The sequence below is a fragment of the Lycorma delicatula genome, chromosome 1, assembly GCF_047948215.1.
Source record: "Lycorma delicatula isolate Av1 chromosome 1, ASM4794821v1, whole genome shotgun sequence".
Lineage (NCBI taxonomy): Eukaryota > Metazoa > Arthropoda > Insecta > Hemiptera > Fulgoridae > Lycorma > Lycorma delicatula.
The window spans coordinates 214085173-214103723 of NC_134455.1; the positions used below are offsets into that span (position 1 = coordinate 214085173).

General features: G+C 32.2%; 1 protein-coding gene across 6 annotated transcripts in view; it reads right to left on the minus strand.

Moving 5' to 3' along the window:
* The window catches only part of LOC142328271 (E3 ubiquitin-protein ligase RNF19A-like), a 284978-nt gene that overhangs the window by 47021 nt on the left and 219406 nt on the right, over positions 1–18551 (minus strand). The window lies entirely within an intron of this gene.

Below are 18551 nucleotides of genomic sequence, written 5' to 3' on the forward strand. Positions count from 1 at the left end.
TTCGGTTAATTAGACAAAGAAACATAGAACCACCATTAAAAAATATTTAATTAATTTTATTACTTACTAATTTTTAAAATAAATTATTTTTATACATCAATGACGCGACCTGCTTCGACGTACTCTCATAGAATAGGCTCAGAGTGATATCGTTCGGACGATTCAGGTGAGGAAATGTTAAACGAAGCGGAACGAACAGTACAAAATAACCGGCTGAATCACCTATCGCGATACAGTATTATATACGACGTCGTTTATCTACACAATATACTCCTTTGTAACAATGACAAAAAATAGTATTTTTTTCTTTTTAACTCGGCGAGGTAACAATAGAACTACTCGCTTAAAAAAATGAAATTTATTTCGGTAATTAATAAGGACTAAAAACATAAATTTAAGAAGCTTGTTAGAGTAGCTCCTATGCACCGTCTATAAGGAAAATAATGAAACTATTTTACATCCAATCGTCAGGATCTATTTTAATCTATTTATTTAAAATGTTTATTCATTTAACCCGCGTAATATGCAACTTTAACGTTACGAATAAACGCTACTAAAATTTCGAACGGTAAAGATTATAAACCGGTAACAAGAAAAACAGATTATATTAGGATGTCGGAACATTCATACGCAACAGTCCTTTCCAGCACTCAACGAAACATAACAACGATATCTCATATTACGGTACCAAATGAATTACACAAAATGAGAGATAATATACTCGTAAATTAACCGTATCAAAACAGGAACGCCGATGTGCTCATTAATCCGTTCAAATTTTAATAATATGTAGGAAGAAATATTTATCCTTATCTTTCTGAACGTTCCGTAAAAACAAGTACAGCTCAGCGTTTGAAAGGTGAAAACTTTTGTTATTAAAGAATTTTCACGACGTAAAATAAATTTTACAAATAGGTATTCTTACTTAATTCACTGAAAAACAATAATTTAACTAAGGCCTATTCACGCCTTAGAGGACAGGTAGTTTGTACGTGAATAATTACAATACATAGTGAAAATCTGCGGCAACCGGCCAGCACTCCCACTCGTTTACCGATGTGCTATTTTAGTTTAATTACTAGAATCGGTCATTATATCTATTCACGCTCCATATAAATTACACAGTCATAATGTACGAAAGGATTAATTTTTCTTGATGTTACGGTGATAACAAATGTGAAATATTATAAAACCGTAACAGGTTACAATTAATTCAACATTATCTTTTATAAAACGGGCAAATAACCGATTGAACTAGTATGAAAAACGAAAGGAACAAGTTTTCTTTATTAAAAGAAAATAAAGATTCTTTTCGCTTGATTTTAGAATTTAAATTCAGAATAGACAAAATAAATAAATCTGAATTCAGGATTATGAATATCGAAGTAGTCAAAACAATAATATAACGTCTGGATATCTTAGGTAAAAAAGGTAAGTAAACTTATACGGCATATACTCGTGCAAATACAAAGAAAGATCCGCTTAACGTCCGAATTAGAAAATTTCTAGACAGTTAACAAATAAAAAGGACAGATATAACTGCCAGGTAATCACCAATTACTTTGAACATAATTCATACTAGAGTGTAACAATTATCTATCAATATAATAAAGAAGGCGCGGTAGTTAGCAATCTTCCTTTGATTCAATTCAAACAAAATTAACCAAATCAGAGAAAGTTTCTTTCTCAAGATCGTCCCCTTCTTTTCCCCCACCCCTTTCCTTATCACCTATGCCAGCGTTTCTCAACCTGGGGGTCGCGGTGATCTGAAAGGGGAATCTACAAACTACATACGAAATTAGCCTACAACTTTACACGTAGGCAATAATGAAATCATTTTATGAGAAAAAAACTATATAAAAAAATAAAAACTTTTTATATAAATAAAACGGTTTTTAACAAAATGATACCAATATCAAAAAAGATAAGACACTACATTTCTATTATCAGGATCTATTATTAATTTAGAATTTTGTTTAAAAAAGTACATGTTAAATATATGTAATGGATACTAGATATACAATAGTAAATAAAAAGCAATATTTAAGCGTTCCATATAATAAGCAAGAAATAGAAAAATTTGTCACAGAACCTTATCGGTCCGCTTTCATTTATAGGTAATACATATCACATTTACAGAAATAATACAATTCTTATGATTATTCGTTGTTGAATAAATGAAATCGGGCAATAACAGTTTTGTAACAAATTTTTCTATTTTCTGCTTATTATATGAAACGCTTAAACATTGTTTATTATCTATTGTCTATTACATATATTTAACATGTATTTTTTTTTAAATTCTAAATTAATAACAGATGTTGATAACAGAAACGTAGTGTCTTACCTTTTTTTATATCGATATCATTTTGTTAGGAACAGTTTTATTTCTATTATAGAAATTTTTGTTTTTTTTGAGCGGAAGAAATGATATCTGCGAGACTATTACCTTACGGTTTACAATTTCATTGTAATTTTTTTGTTATATCACTCCGTTTTATTAATTCTTTTATTTTTTTTTTTATGAATTACTGATTGTTATTTTATGGATTAATTATTAAAATCTACTGCCTTTCTAAAACAAACAAATATACATTTTTTGAATTTCTCGGCCAATTTTTTTGCCGATAGTGTTAGCATTCACTTCATACCATATTTTACCACACATAATAATGTCATACTATTACAGCGTTATAACATTACATCGTAAAAAGATAAAAGGTTATGCAGAGCCTTAAAAACGCTTTTCGCAAACTGCGTTAAGTACAGAATCGAGTTTTTGCCATTACACCCTTTTAGAGAGTAATCTAGAATAATTACGCGAAGGTAGTTAAAATTCTGTATGAAATTTTATGAATACAATAATTGGGCCGGCTAACTGTCTACTTCTGAATTCTGTTCTAAACAAGCCTTACATATCGCTGAATATATATTCTCGACCGTATTACTTTTAATACGCGTAAAAAAGTTAGATTTGCTTGTAAACAAATATTGTATATTATGCAAATCTATGAAATAAATAAGAAACGATAAAAGAAATATTTTGTTAAATTGTTTTATGGAATGGAATGGAATGCAAAGTTGGCAGGAGTCTATTACTCCCTACTTTATCGCAGAACCTGGACAGAGTCCCTTGCTGCTGGATCATTCTAATCGGGCTTGTTTTTTAAAAGGGTTATTTTTTAATCTCGGATCTAATTTTTCAAGTTTTGTCTATTATTATTTTAGTGAATTTAAATTGTTTTAGAAATTTTTTTCACGAGTAAATTATGTAAAAGCTAACGTGCATAAATAAAACGCGTATGCCGTCGTACCGATTGATCCTAAAACGATTTTGATCGTTGAGACGACTATGCGTAATGAACGTTAAGAATAGTATATATAAAATGAAAGAACTTCACTGCGCACATTATATTCTCTCAGACGCTGAAATAATAATTAAAGCTCAACGAAGCGCATGAAAGTCGAAATTAGTGAAACATTTTATATTAACTGGAAAAATGCGTTTGTAGAGGGAAACCGCAGATGAAATGGGGATAATTAATTGGCGATATGAGAAATGAGGATAATATACGCGGGAATTTAATTTTGTAATTTAAACCGGAATAAATACGTTAAAATATGTAACAAAACGAGTAAAAAGAAGTAAGAAACTCACTCTATTATTCAGTAAAAAAAACCTAAAACATCTTTTAAATAAATTTGTACAACGCATAAAACATGATACTTAAAAAAATTCCTAGAAAGAGGTAAGCTTTTCTAATTTACAGTTAAACACTTAAGTTCTAAAGACTTTTAAAAAGACTCCGATCTAATGTAAGTCTTAAAATTCATTAAAATGTGAAACCAAAATGTGCAATATCAGTAAATAACTGATGTATGAAGAGCATCGTGACGGTCTTTTATTGAACGGCCGATGAAAAAGGATATGTAATGCACCGGGAATAAAAGAAAAACATAGCAGCGGAGACTAAGCTAAGGCTTTGCTACGACTCAGCAGGGTCAACTGCCACTATTCACAATTATCCGCAGTAAAATAACGCTCTCTCCCTCTTTCCCGTCACGTGTACAAACGATCATGTCCACTGAGAGTAACAAGACCGAGGTCGGCATTGATGCGAACAAAAAACTTATAAATCCAAATACGGTAAAAGTATTACACGATTTTATTGTAAAAAAATTCAAGTAAATTATTCCTTTTGAATACAAAAACCTTACTGGCAATTTCCAACAAAAAATTGACCGTGATCGCAAAATACATGAGAATAATAAGTAAAATACAACCGAAACAGAATCCTTGGACGACTTTATATTAGTATGTACAATCAAAAGTGTAATATCTATTCCTTAAACGTAATTCACTGTATTACTAGAAGTAGGAGAATGTTATGACGAGAAAAATTTACAGTTAACCTCAACTAGCATGAGATCCAGATACTAATACTAACAAACATCGTAACACGCTCTTTATGTATACCTTATCGGATTGAATTTGTACTTCCACAGCGATGCAAACGTTAAGGATAAGGCATTAAGAATAATAATAACAGACACAAAACAAATGCGTTGCATCGATCATTATACGGCATAATTAATAGTAGCTCGGCTGGAAAGTTGTGATTCTCTACAGTGGGCGTTCCTCCCAGATCAACAAAAGCAATCGACAATACCGATTCATCGAACACTACTGCTAATCGATACCGTATATCTACGAGTGTTTAAGATAAATCGTAAATAACAAACAAACAACACGAAAATATGAAAAGTTATCGACAAAATAACCAGTATCGCACAACAAATAATGTTTTTGTTTAAGCATTATTAAGGACGCAAATTTGATATCGGTCACTGAATACAAAATAGACAGAATTGGTTTCTTATACGGCTTATTCAGCAACCCCCCAGTGATATTTAACGAAGCGAGATTATATCGAACCGATTAGACAACGACACAGCAGTAGATGAATTTTCTTCGAAATAGAAGTATCCGATAATAGGCTTTATTCCGATAACCGAAAGAGGAAAAACTATTTCAACTCGCTAGAACTCTTTTTAACAACGAATTATTAAGTTTCTATCGAAATATGAAAATCTCACCATCTAAATTAAACGTTTTTCTAACAATTTACAAAAAAAAAAATTCGTTAACTGACCCCATCTGTAAATAAAGCAAACCGTTATAAAGCGAAAACATAACCGACACAAACGGCGTGTCCGAAAAAGACTACCGTTTTCTTTATTTTTTTCTAGGTGCCCAGTGTGTGGAGGAGGGTAACACCGATTGCTATTAGATACTCCAAGTTTTGATTGAAATAGCCACCGTTCCCATGAGCACAATTTTTCAAGATGGCGCCCACCAAACAACAGAAGGCATTTTGTGCTGTGAAATACGCAAAGACGTCTATTATCAGAGTTCAATGCAACTTTCGCCGACTGTTTGAGGTCGATCCACCTGACAAGAACAACATAAAGCGTTGGCATACGCAACTCAAGCAGAAAGATTGCTTATGCAGAGGCGAAAGCACTGGCCGTCCTTAGCACTGGCAAAGTCAACAGACATAATGTTCGAATCTGGGGTTCAGAACACCCTCAACGAATCATTGTGCATGTCAGAAATTCTCCAAAGTTGGACGTCTTTGCTGCTACATGCAGAAGGAAGCTTTACGGGCCGTATTTCTTTGTCAAAAGAACTGTAAAGAGACACTCGTATCTTGACATGCTTCAGATTTGGTTGATGCCACAGCTTGAGAAGTACTTCCAAGATTTCATTTTCCAACAGGATGGAAGTCCATCCTACTTCCATAATGACGAGAGGGTATTTCCATGAGAAAGTACCAGAATGAACATCTCCCACAGCGTTGGATAGGTCGCACTGGTCCTGATAAAGCGTTGTTGAAATGGCCCCCGAGGTCTCCAGAAGTAACACCATGCGACTTCTTTTTGTAAGGTTTTGTCAAGGACAGAGTCTTTGTTCCACCATTGCCTCGAGATCTGATGAAGCTACGAGAGCGGATCACATAAGCCTTTGCTGCCATTACATGAGACATGTTGATTCGAGTACGGGAGGAAATAGACTACCGACTAAGACATCTGTCGTGTCACGAAGGGCGCCCATATTGAATCTTTGTAATGTAGGAAAAAACGTTGATATATTACCTTATTTTTGGTAAATAAAGAATTCTAATATCACATCAGAGAGCCAAGAATATATTTTTTTTTGAAAAGGGTACAATCTTTTTCGGACACTGTGCGTATTGAATAATGTACGCTCATGTATTTGTTTTGTTGAAATTATCAAAAGTTACCATAACGGCAATCAAAACCTTTTAAATACAAGAATAATCATTATTTAAATGAACGAGACGATATAATAAAACATATTTGTTCTACTCAGATTGAACCAAGACGCGAATGAGTTTTAATTAAGAATGTGAACGAGTGTATACTGGTACGACAGCCGATGGAAATTTATAATCGAAAAAAAGACTGTAATTACTCCGTAAAATACAATTATTAAATAACGTTTAAGTTTCAGACTAGCTGAAAATATGTTTGCGAGCTCGTTTAAAACAGGGAAGTTAAGGCAAAAATGGTTCAATTTATCAACGTTAAATGGGAGTCCAATATCATAATAATGGGTAATAACGGAAGATACCAATAAAACAAGAGTATAAACATTGTGATTAAATAGCTCATCGCTGTATGAGCTATTTAATCGCTAATTAAGTAAGCGATATATAAATATCGAACTACAAAATCCTATTTTAATTCGGTAAATATTTTACAAAAATATTACAAAACAAAAAATATTCACTCCACTACTTGCAAGATGATAAGATTGCTGTCGCTGAGGCGTTTCGTACGATTTTATTAAAATCGAGGTGTTTAGACCGCATCAAATAAAATATAAGTTCATGTAACGAAAAATGCGAATTTGTGGAGCCGATGTGTCCTCGGCGTGATCCGCTGGAATCGACCTGACGCGGGACTCTTTCCTTCTTCTTTCTTTCCTGTTTAGCCGCCGGTAACTACGTTTAGATAATTCTTCAGAGGATGAATGAGGATGATATGTATGAGTGTAAATGAAGTGTAGTCTTGTACATTCTCAGTTCGACCATTCCTGAGATGTGTGGTTAATTGAAACCCAACCACCAAAGAACACCGGTATCCACGATCTAGTATTCAAATCCATGTAAAAATAACTGGCTTTACTAGGACTTGAACGCTGTAACTCTCGACTTCCAAATCAGCTGATTTGGGAAGACGCGTTAACCACTAGACCAACCCGGTGGGACGGGACTCTTTCCTATTTAGTGACTAAAAATATGCTGAACTGCTGAAGTATCTACCGATTAAAGCAGAGCTTCCTAATCCGTTTTGAGTATTTCGTTAGAACGAATAACGCTCCTAAAAATTAAAGAACCGATTAAATGAAAATTTGTTTAGTCACCTAGACAAATGATTCTATTCCACGGAGATAAACGATCGAGAAACACTTGGAGATCACTTCACAACTGAGGTGCAGAAAGAGCGATACTGCTCTTGACAGTCTATTGCGAAGATCAGATCAGGAAATACCTATAATGGAATGACCTGTGCAGCCATCGTTTATAACAAAAACAAAATTGAAATCAACCGAATTAAAATTTCAAGTGAACCGCTAATAAAAACCTAAGTAACAAAAAAGGAGAATAAGTAAAGAGTCATTACGTCAAGTTATTAGTTAATAAACACCTTTAAAAAGAAACATTATTTACATGCGATAAGTTAAAGCCCGTTAAAAAATTGTTAGATTAACGGTAAGAAAAAAGAAGAACGTTACTTGAACGCTTTCAAGACCGTACAAAAAAGAGTACCGTCAAGTGCTTTAAAATTGTAGAAGGTAGTATTTATAAAAAGCAAGAGCAAAGTAAAAAAAAAATAAGAGGAGCTTTTAAACCGGGCTACTACTCAAAAGCATCCCTAAAAACAGACACTCACACCGCTTAAATAATGTAGGCTGGAATCTGAATGAGGAAAAATACATCGGTATAAAAAAAAAAATAGGGGGTTTGAGGGAGGAACAGAGAGGAAAGAGAGAAAATGAGAGAGATCAAATAAGAGCACTGAGTGCACTTAAAAATGCTTCTTAGTCCACTTGCTCTCTCTAACAAAATCACTTTTATCATTTAAATAGTGACAATGAACCGTAAAAACTTCTTTCACAAGTACGGAGAAAAAAAATAATTATAAAAAAATCTACGAGCTCAAAAGAACACGATCGTATTTTTTTAGAGCTTTCCTTAACTTAACTGCAGCACAAAAGTACACGCAGCTATGAAGAAGTGCTAACAGTAGATGTAAAACAATAATTTAGACGCAAGAAAACTCTTGATGCCAAATAATCAAGCGGTAGGAAAATTTCCGTTTGTTAGATAAAATTTTTGTAGCTAATCGCCTGTGTTCCTCGATTCCTACCTGAGCCAAGACGCCAAAAAATATGTAGTTGAACGGTCTTAATTTATTTATTAATCGTGTCTGACGTTAATTCGTTTTAAAACTTTACAGGAATCCACCACCTACACATTAAAATGACCGATGCCGTAAGAAAACATATCGATATTTTAATATTCTCAAGACGGCGACCGACGTTCGACCCACCGCCGGTGAAGTCTAATGGTCGATCGTTTTCGATAGAAAGTTTTACGTTTCTAATTTCGTCCGGATCAACTGACGATTCATCATAACCTTTTTTGAAATAAAGTGTAGCTTAAGAAATCGGTATAGAAGATTTCACATTACGTAAACCTGTCATAAAATTTTACTTATTTTTATAAAAATTGAGAAAACCGATAGTTCCTAATGAATGATGAATTTCTGATCATACAACCGTTCCATCGGTGTAGTATTTTAGAAGTGACGATTAATACGGAAGAAAAAACAATAAATCATTACTAAATAATTTCCGGAAAACTTATATCACGACAGCTATTCAAATTCGGAATTGACTATATGATAAATTATAGTTTTCACCGAAAAGACGATTATCGTTATTAACGATTCAAAACATTATTTAAATAATAACAGATGAATATTATATTAGGAATAAAAGTTAACACCCTATCAACATCTAAATAACGTATTTTTATCTATTCATTCTCACCCCTTTCTCTACACCGGTTCCTATTGTAAAGCAACGGTCTACACTAAATTTTAGTTTCAATGCTCGATTCAAAGTCGCCCATAAACTAAAATGGATTCCGGACGGAAAACCGCCTTTAAAATTTCAAGTTAAAAAACGCCTTTACACGTATTTTTTCAAACTGAAAAAACAATTGATTGAAAAAAAAGAACGAATAAGTCTTCAAAAGTAAATAAAAAATTAACCTTATGAAAAATCATTTTAAGCCTAGATCTGAACAAAAATAATTTTGTGAAATTTACGTTTAAAAAGTTACGTCTTTATCAGACACATTTTTCAATGTTCTAACCAAGGTGTTTTATCGATTCAAAGAATATTTTACGACGGTGTCTATTTTTCTATTAAAAATCTTATCACGGTTATATTTTTTGGTTAATTTTTTTATTGAAGTAAACAGATTTCGGTTCATCAAAATGTTGTACTACGCTATTTATTGTGACAAAACCTTAGTTACTATGTTTTTACAGCTCCTGATGAACTGTTTCTTAACTAAACTCTGAATGTAATGTAATCTAGCGGTTAATATAACTTTACTTTGCTATCGAAACATCAATTTATGAAATCTGGATTTTCAATTTCAGCCGTAAAAAAATTTGGGGATTGAATTATAAGAGGCTGAAATTATGTTAAATTGAATAATCATCAAGACTGATGCAGACGGTAATGATTTTCAATAACATAAAAAAATATCCAAAAAATCTTTCCCGATAAGGATTATAAAAAAAAGTTTAACATAAATAATAAGATCGTTTCTCGTATTCTTCTCTCTAATAATTCTGCGATGCCGTTACAAAGAATGAACACTTCCACTGCCTGTTTTTAAACACGGCTGCAAAGCATCGAACGTTTTTATCAATAATCTACCGATTCTTGGATAAAACAAAAATCAACTGTGCCAGGAACCAAATAATGTTGCAGAAGTTACTTCAACGATAAGATTTAATTTATTCATAACTGTAGCCGAAAAGCGGGTTAAAAAATCCACGTCTACATTTAGCACCGATTTTTATTATAAATGAAACTTTTTTTTCTTTTCTATTTAGCCTCCGCAACCGCCGTAAGGTATTACTTCAGAGGATGATATGTATGAATTTAAATGAAGTGCACTCTTGTATAGTCGACCGGTCAGGTCGACCGTTCCTGAGATGCGTGGTTAACTGTAAACCAACCGACAAAGAACACCGGTATCCACGGTGATAACAAAGAACACCGGTACTCAAATCCGTATAACAGTTAACTACGACTTGAACCTTAGAACTCTCGACTTCGAAATTAGCTGATTTGCGATGACGAGTTCACCACTAGACCGACCTGGTGGATTATAAATAATACGCTAGACGGATAATAACACGCATGGCGATTTTCCAGTTTAATAATTTTAATTCTAGGCAACGGTTTTAAACGATAAGTACATTAATTTAAAAAATCCTAAAAAAAATTAGACCGAAAAGCAGAGTTGCGAGTTCAAGAATATCTGATCGAAGTGTAACCGTTTACCCTTCTCGTATTAATTTTATACAGGAGGGACATCCCTCGGTTCCACTTTGCTGATCTCGACGGAACAAAAGCCGATCTCTCTCCTCAAATACCTCGGTTAAGTGCTTCGATTACCTATATCCCTCATAAACCCGTCTCAAAAACGGCAACAGCACTTTACGTCATACCAAACGACTTAATAAAACGTTAACGTACTTATGGCTATATAATAAAAAATAAGTTTTAAAATGATGTAATTTCTTAAAATTACGGAAAAAAATTTTAATAACTAGAAAACTGCGTAAAAAATTTCTGATGGTGTAGTAAGTAAACAGAAAACGACGTAGAGGACGCTGCATGAAGCAGACACTACATACGTGAAACACGGGAGGCTGTCGTAGGGTCGGATCAATAGCCCCTCCTGCGATCCGCTGCTGCTCCCGCATCTGAACTCCTTCGCTCTGGATATCGGATAACCCGTCTCGTCCACAGCGATGTTTACGTTTACGTCCATTTCAGCCGGTACGCGCGTGTCAAGTGTTGTGTCGTAGTAGCCCGTGTCCCACACTCGATTTGACTACATTTCACCGTACAAAAGCCGGAAAACAACCCGCGTAAATGCACCACTACCTTGGTAACTAATTTTTTTCATCGAACAAACACCGATTAATTTTACCGACATTTAACATCTAAATTTACAATACAGTTTTGTTTTTTATTGTAGAATATTAACAATAAATAACAGAAACGTTTTAAAAAACGCGGATTGGCGACAAATTGTATAATAACTGATAAGACGTAATAAAAGTTATATTATTTAACAAATGTAAACTTGTTTACTACACCGTGCGGTAGTCCGCAGAATATTTAAAAAATTAAAACACCAATTTGAAATGATTTAATACAAAGTAACTCAATTTTAAGGTAATTATAGTATCGGTGAATACGGAGAAATTTTCAACGATATGAAAAAAGTGATTATTTTCTCAGGAACTAGACACCATATCGTAATAAATTCGGCAAATATGAATTCGATCAATGGTATTTTAATAATTGGAGGTTTAACGGCGATAGTTCACGCAAGCTTACAGATAGAATAATATCTTGCACAGTGCATGTGCTGCCATGCCACTATATTTCATATAATGAAAATATGCCATGCACGGCATATATCATTCAGAAGTAGTTTGTGCAACTATGAAAAATACAATTAAGTAATAAACAAAAAAAAAATGTAATCATGTCTGCCTAATACAATAACGGCAATATACAGTATTTCTTAACGGTTTTAACCTACTGACTGAATTTATATATTATAATATTTTTTTCAGCTTCTGCAAAGTACAGAATTAGAGAGCACCCTTAACTTTACTTTTTTATATTCATTAAAACATTTTTGGGCCTAAGCCCATCTTCAGTGATATTTTTTTTTTATAAATTCTTGATTTGTTTACATTTACACATTAATTTTAGCTTTTTACATTTTATCTTGTAAAAATTGTTTGTTAATAAAATTAAAAAACATTTTAAAAATTCAAAACAAATATTTGTTCAGTCATATTTGTTCAATTTTTACTACTTCTCAACGTAATCCCCACTTGTCCCAACAATGAACTATTTTTATACCTGATGCAAAGAAGCCTTTATCTTGTTGTTTGAGTCGCTTTCCCGCAAATGACCTTCTCATTGTCGCTGAACATTTTTCCACATAATGCCTCCTTGAGTGAACCGAACAAATGAAAATACGAGCGAGTCAAATTTGGACTGTAGAGGATGTGGTAATATCTCCCAACCCATTTTTCCAATAGTTTCTTGGGTCAGCTGGACAGTGTGAAGGCAAGCATTGTTGTGTAGCAATATCATGCCTTTTCTTTGAGATCTGCTATGTTTTTCTCTCATTGCTCGCTTTACTTTTTTCATTGGCATGTCTGAGTAGTAGACACTGTTTACTGTACGCTGATTTTCCAAATAATCACAAAAGACAACTCCTTGGGCATCCCAAAAGAAGGTAACGTGACTTTTCCCGCTGATGCTTGTATTCTGAATTCCTTTCAGACAGATGAGCTGGTGCGCTTCCATTCCTTGCTTTGTCTTTTGGACTCTGGTTCAAAATGGTGAACCCAAGTTTTATCACACGTTAAAAGTTGTTTAGAAAAGGGTCACCTTGCCTTTCGTAGTGTTCTTTCAAGTCTGTAGACTCTTTTAGTCTTGTTTCCTTGTGTTGTTGCGTTAACTCTTTTGGGACCTACCTAGCACTTGTTTTGCTGCACTTGAGCTTGTTACTGATAACGTTATGAACTGTGCCAACACTTACTGCAACTGTTTTTGTTATATACTCAACTGTAATATGTCGGTCTTCACGAATAATGTCGTCAGTGTGGGTTTCAAGCGAAGGAGTTGATTCTTCAACCGGCAGGCCAGGATGTTGCTTCTCAGTCACTGAGGTTCGATCGTTTTTGAACTGCGCTACCCACTTATAAAAATTTCTACAGTTTATATGACTTTCATCATACTGTAAAATCATTCGAGAAAAGATTTTAGCCGGTTTTTCACCTTCAAAAAGCGAAAAAGGGATCGCTGAACATTGTTCAACTAATGTAGAAACTTCAAGCAGACACGTCATTGTTAAATGCAACACTGAGTTTATAAACGAAACAATTTTCATCCGTCAGCTGTTCTCTGCTCATCCCAGTGATGCCAACCTAAAATCATGGAAGTACAAAACTCTTCCTACAAACTGTTTCGCTTCTACATCAACTTGTGTCTAATTATTATTGAATGTCCCTCGTATATACAGTTTTGTTCGACTACTCGATCGATCATCTTCCACTGCAGATTTCTTGAAGTACTTAGACTTGGAACAACAGTTAATGTAGCACAAGGTAGGGTAAAACAAAACTTTAAATATCATAATTTTTATGAAAATATGTAATAATAAAGCCGCGTAAAATCAAGCTATGATTAAAATGATGCAGAAGTAACAAGAACGAAAAATATACAAAGGTATGAAGTGGATCAAACTAGTGTCTGTCTGTAACTTAAAATTTAAATAGAACTAAAATTTTATTCATATAATAAACATTTTTTTAAGTTGTCATTTTAGGAAAACTCAATCGAAAGCTTAATGTTAACTGTTAAAACCTCAAACATATATAGTCCATTGTAACCTAAAGATATAGGTGATCAGATATAATTTTTATATAGGTTGGGTGAGATAAAAATTTATCACGAGAAAGAAACACGTAGCATTCAGATAGATGGTTACTAGTTGTTCATCCTCTACCACGAACTAACTTAATGAGAGAAGATACCTTGTCCCATAATGTTCTTTCATTTTTTTTTTCAAAAGAAAACGTTCAAAACGAAGATGTTTAATAAATTTAAAATTCTAAAAAATCATTAATATTAGTCTTCTATTGTTATTCAATGCATCTTATCGATAAAATAACTTTTTCAACTTCTTCCTGTTTACTAGAGGCAATTTTTAAAACTAATTTTGCAAATGATTTCCAGGCAACATCTCTGATCTAGATTTACAAGTAGTCCTTTGAGATTTAAAATGCTCCGCTCTTCTACAATAAATTTTTTTTAGGTTGTTCTATGAATTCCAATTACTGTCTTTATAAATCAATTATTACCCATGCATGCTGTTGTGTTTGATCAACAAACACACCAGCATGTTCAGAAATTACACGGTACTTTATAGGGCATACAGATATTCTTTTGTTCTACACTAGAGCCATATAGAACTTGCCTCTGAATCTGGGTTAGACCTACAATTCAGTCTTCTGATCGACACCATGGCTTCCTCAAGTAAATCTTTGACCGAAGCTAATCTTGAGATGATTTTAAATGATTCTGATAAAAGTTTATTTTCCGATAGTTACAATGACACTGAAATTATTGAAAATCGTGAAGATAAGATTGCAGTTGTTGATGCTGTTGCTGATGAGGAAGACAGTGATGGTGATGTGAATATACAGGATGATTTCAATTGTCCATTTATTTGGGAAAAGATGGGAAATTATTGGGGGCAATGGAAGTTATTTGTTGATAATTCTGACTACAAAATGCTTAGGTAAATATAAATTCAATTGTGTCTGTATTCCTTTTGTTTTTTTACAGAAGAATTAGTAATACCATTGTTGTTGAAACAAACAGATATGCCAAACAATTTATGAATGCAAGAGGTAGGATGTTTTACAGGTGCACATATTTTATTGTAAACTCTGCATGACACAAACAAAGCTTTCTTGAAATAAATTCATTTGAAGGTTTTGATCTTCAATTACATGTGTGTGTTTATTTACAACATAGTGAAAAGCACGTACTGTATTTTTTTTCTACATGACACTAATAATAGCGTGAGGCTGCAGTAATGTTTTTGTATTCTAGAATTGAATAGAATAATAATAGATCATAAGTAGAATTGTTCTTGTATTATATAATTAGCATTAGGAGTAAAATTAGTAATTTATTTGACGATTTTGAATATTTTCAAAGGATAATTACAAAAATCAAATAATACGAACATAATAATAGCTAATTAATAATTATATTAATAATCTATGTACTTTTCTGTGCATAATGATGAAAATTTTGTAAAAATCCCACTTTTTTTGGTTGCATTATACAAGTTTTAACAAAGATTGTGCTTTTTGTACTGAAATTATTTAAATCTCCATCCGAGGGCAGTGGTCATGGCATTTAAATTCTCTGATACTGAAAGGTTAAAGGTGTGATTATTTAAAAATATTTTTTCCTCCCTGCTTCAAAGAGAACACCATGGTGTTTTTTCTGTGCTTCCCCAATTCTTCTTTTTTAATATTCTGAAGTAATATGCTTTTCCATTACGCTACCTACACTTTTTTAATATTTTTTTTTACAGGAATGAAAATAATTTTTATGAATGTGAACTACAAGGAAGAATGGATGTTTCATGAAGTGAAAGTTTTTTAGATAAAAAAAAAAATGTATTGTTACTGCTGTGATCAAAAAGGTCTTCCACATTAATGGCCCATCACAAAAAACAATTAAAATAAAGAACTAAATTTATTTCAGTACAAAAATGCTGACTGATTTTATTTACTATTTAAATATTATATGCAAACTATAATTTAAGTAAAAATACTACAAACAAAGGCAAGGCATTATGGTATCCCATGAACTGAACTTTTACAATTATTTTTAGGGAATAGTGTAACCACAGATATGCTACTCTTGTTATACTGAAAAAAGAGGAACAAGAAAAGACAGATAAAAAAATATCACATTCTTCACAGACAAATGTAAATTTACGATAAGCTCCCAGGTAATCTAGAAGTCGGCATGCTAACCACGACACTGACTGATAAGATAAAAATATTCAAACTAGAAAGCTACTTTATGAAACTGAACCAAGTAATGAAACTGAAATTGGATATTTACAATAGTAGATAATGCAAAATAAAGAAAACAAGTACAGAATAGGTGAAGTAGGCTGCTGTATTTGTTCGAGTTAACAAAGATTTCAACAACAGGATGTTTTAGAATAGTAATCAAACATGACCTTAATTAGTTCTGCCTAGGCCTTTGTTTCATAAACATCAATGTTCATAAAAAACTACACATGTAAAATGCAAGTATATTATTAAAAAATATTATTTTAAAAGAGAAAAAACAACTGTCAAATTTTTTTATTACAGTAAATATTAAAACTGCTATGGTTAACATCTAAAAAACTTATGTACCATGAACTTATCTAAAAAAATAAACCAATTAAAAACTTAAATTATTGTCAGCTGTCCATAAATTATAAATTCCTACTTTAATGAAAAAAAAGCAATCTAAACAAGCAAGTTTACAACTTTACATGGTTATACTACATTTTAAGGTGAATGGGGATTTAAGTTGTCATTAATATTATTTAAAAAAATTACATTCTTAAAATAAAAATGAAACTTCCCCTGTGAAATAGACAGTGACAATAAAATAAACTTGTTAGATATTAAAACTCACTAAAAGTATAATAAAAACCAAGAAAGATATGTACAAAAACCTAATAATAACAGCAGAATATACCAAAAAATTCAATCACCTATTATCACACAAGAACAAAAATTCTACAATACGATAAGCTGACAAAAATATTAAGGTGGAGATAAAAGTAGGTCAAAACAAGATACAAATTACATAAAAAAATAAAGCTCAAGAGAATGAATATAAAGTAAACATTTATGAACAAGTTACTCAACAATTTCAATAACACTCACAAAACTTAAATAACTGCTTTATATGTAACAAGTGAGAAAAGAATTAAAATATATGCACGTTACATATTCACAAACCTAACTGTTAAAGAATTAGTAAGCATTTTCAAAAAATGTTAACATATAATTTGTCTTTAAAACTATAACATATCCAAATATCTTAAAAATAAAAACAGAATGAAATTTCTGCTCAGCTGGTAGGTATAAAATAAATTGTGACATGTATGATGTAAACTGAAAAAAAAAAAAAACTAAAATTCGCTAAACACTTAAAACAAAAATAATAATTTTTAATTCAACAGACTATATGTTGAAAAATAACCATAAAATAAATCTTCAAAGCAATATAAAAATACTAGAGATGCCTAACAGCAACAGTCATCGAGGAAATACTATTTTTTAAATTTAAACTAATAAACCACTAAACAATGTTCAACCTATAAGTGTTAAGACATAGAAACAGATAAACATAAGGTGAAAGATGGTTTAATTATAGTATTACAGTACATGATTTTGTAATATAGCATTGCATTAAAACCAATGTTTAAAGTGCCTTGAAGACAATGAAAGCAACACAAGTGTTACAATCTCATGATCGACTGCCAGAAAACTCTCCTCTTAAATGTATCAGCACATATGTTGGCACAGGGACTGAAAGCCTATGTACTAGCATTTTGCATGCATTGGCCTCTGATATACGCAAACTAAAAAAATTATTATTTTCTATACGTCTATTATGGTATGGAAAGATATAAACTTACTGCTAGCATATGTAATTGTTGAATTTTATTCTAAATTATATATTGATGTTGTGATCTAGGCCTACTTCCTGTTGTATAGCAACTAATAATAGTAGAATCATTCATGAATACATGACTAATGTACTATTTATGAATTGTTGTAAACACATCATGCAATTCTAAGAATTTCATTTACTTTTGCTTGTAATTATGTTCTAGAAGTGGTTATTACAAAAACATTTATTGCGGTGTATATTTTATTTAGTGAAATGAATAGCTATTAGTGATTTATTTTTACTATTTGTTGCATTGTTTTCATTTAAGGCTTTTTCATAAATTCAGTCATTTAAATTTTTAATATTACAATACAGTTATTTTCTTTTAAAATGCTGAAGTTAGGAGGAAAAGTTTCAGTAGTAGTCCATACTCAGGAGAGGGAAATTGTATTCAATATTTATAATATATTTTTACAAAACAATGCCGGAACCAGAACAGTAAGGAAAACTGTAGTGCTGAATGTGGTTGTTCAAGCGACAAAATATCATAATGAACGATCCAAAGAATTATAGCAGAAGGGAAAACAAATGAAACTGAGAAGCCATCTGTGTTTGTTTTGCCAAGAAAACATGTAAATCGCTCTAGTATTGTGTGCAATTTAGATTTGTTTGACATGGAGGTTTTGAGGCGTTTAATAAATTTTATGAAACCAAAAAATGCATTCCCACCATGAAGAGAATTATGCTGAAAGCCCATGAAAGTGAAATTAATTTCAAAGGGAGTGAAAGATCTTTAAGAATATTACGTAAAATGGGATTTAGATGGAAAAAACAGAAGACAACCAGATACTGATAGAACGGCAAGACATTAAAATGCAAAGAATGAAATTTCTACAACAAAGTTCCCTAT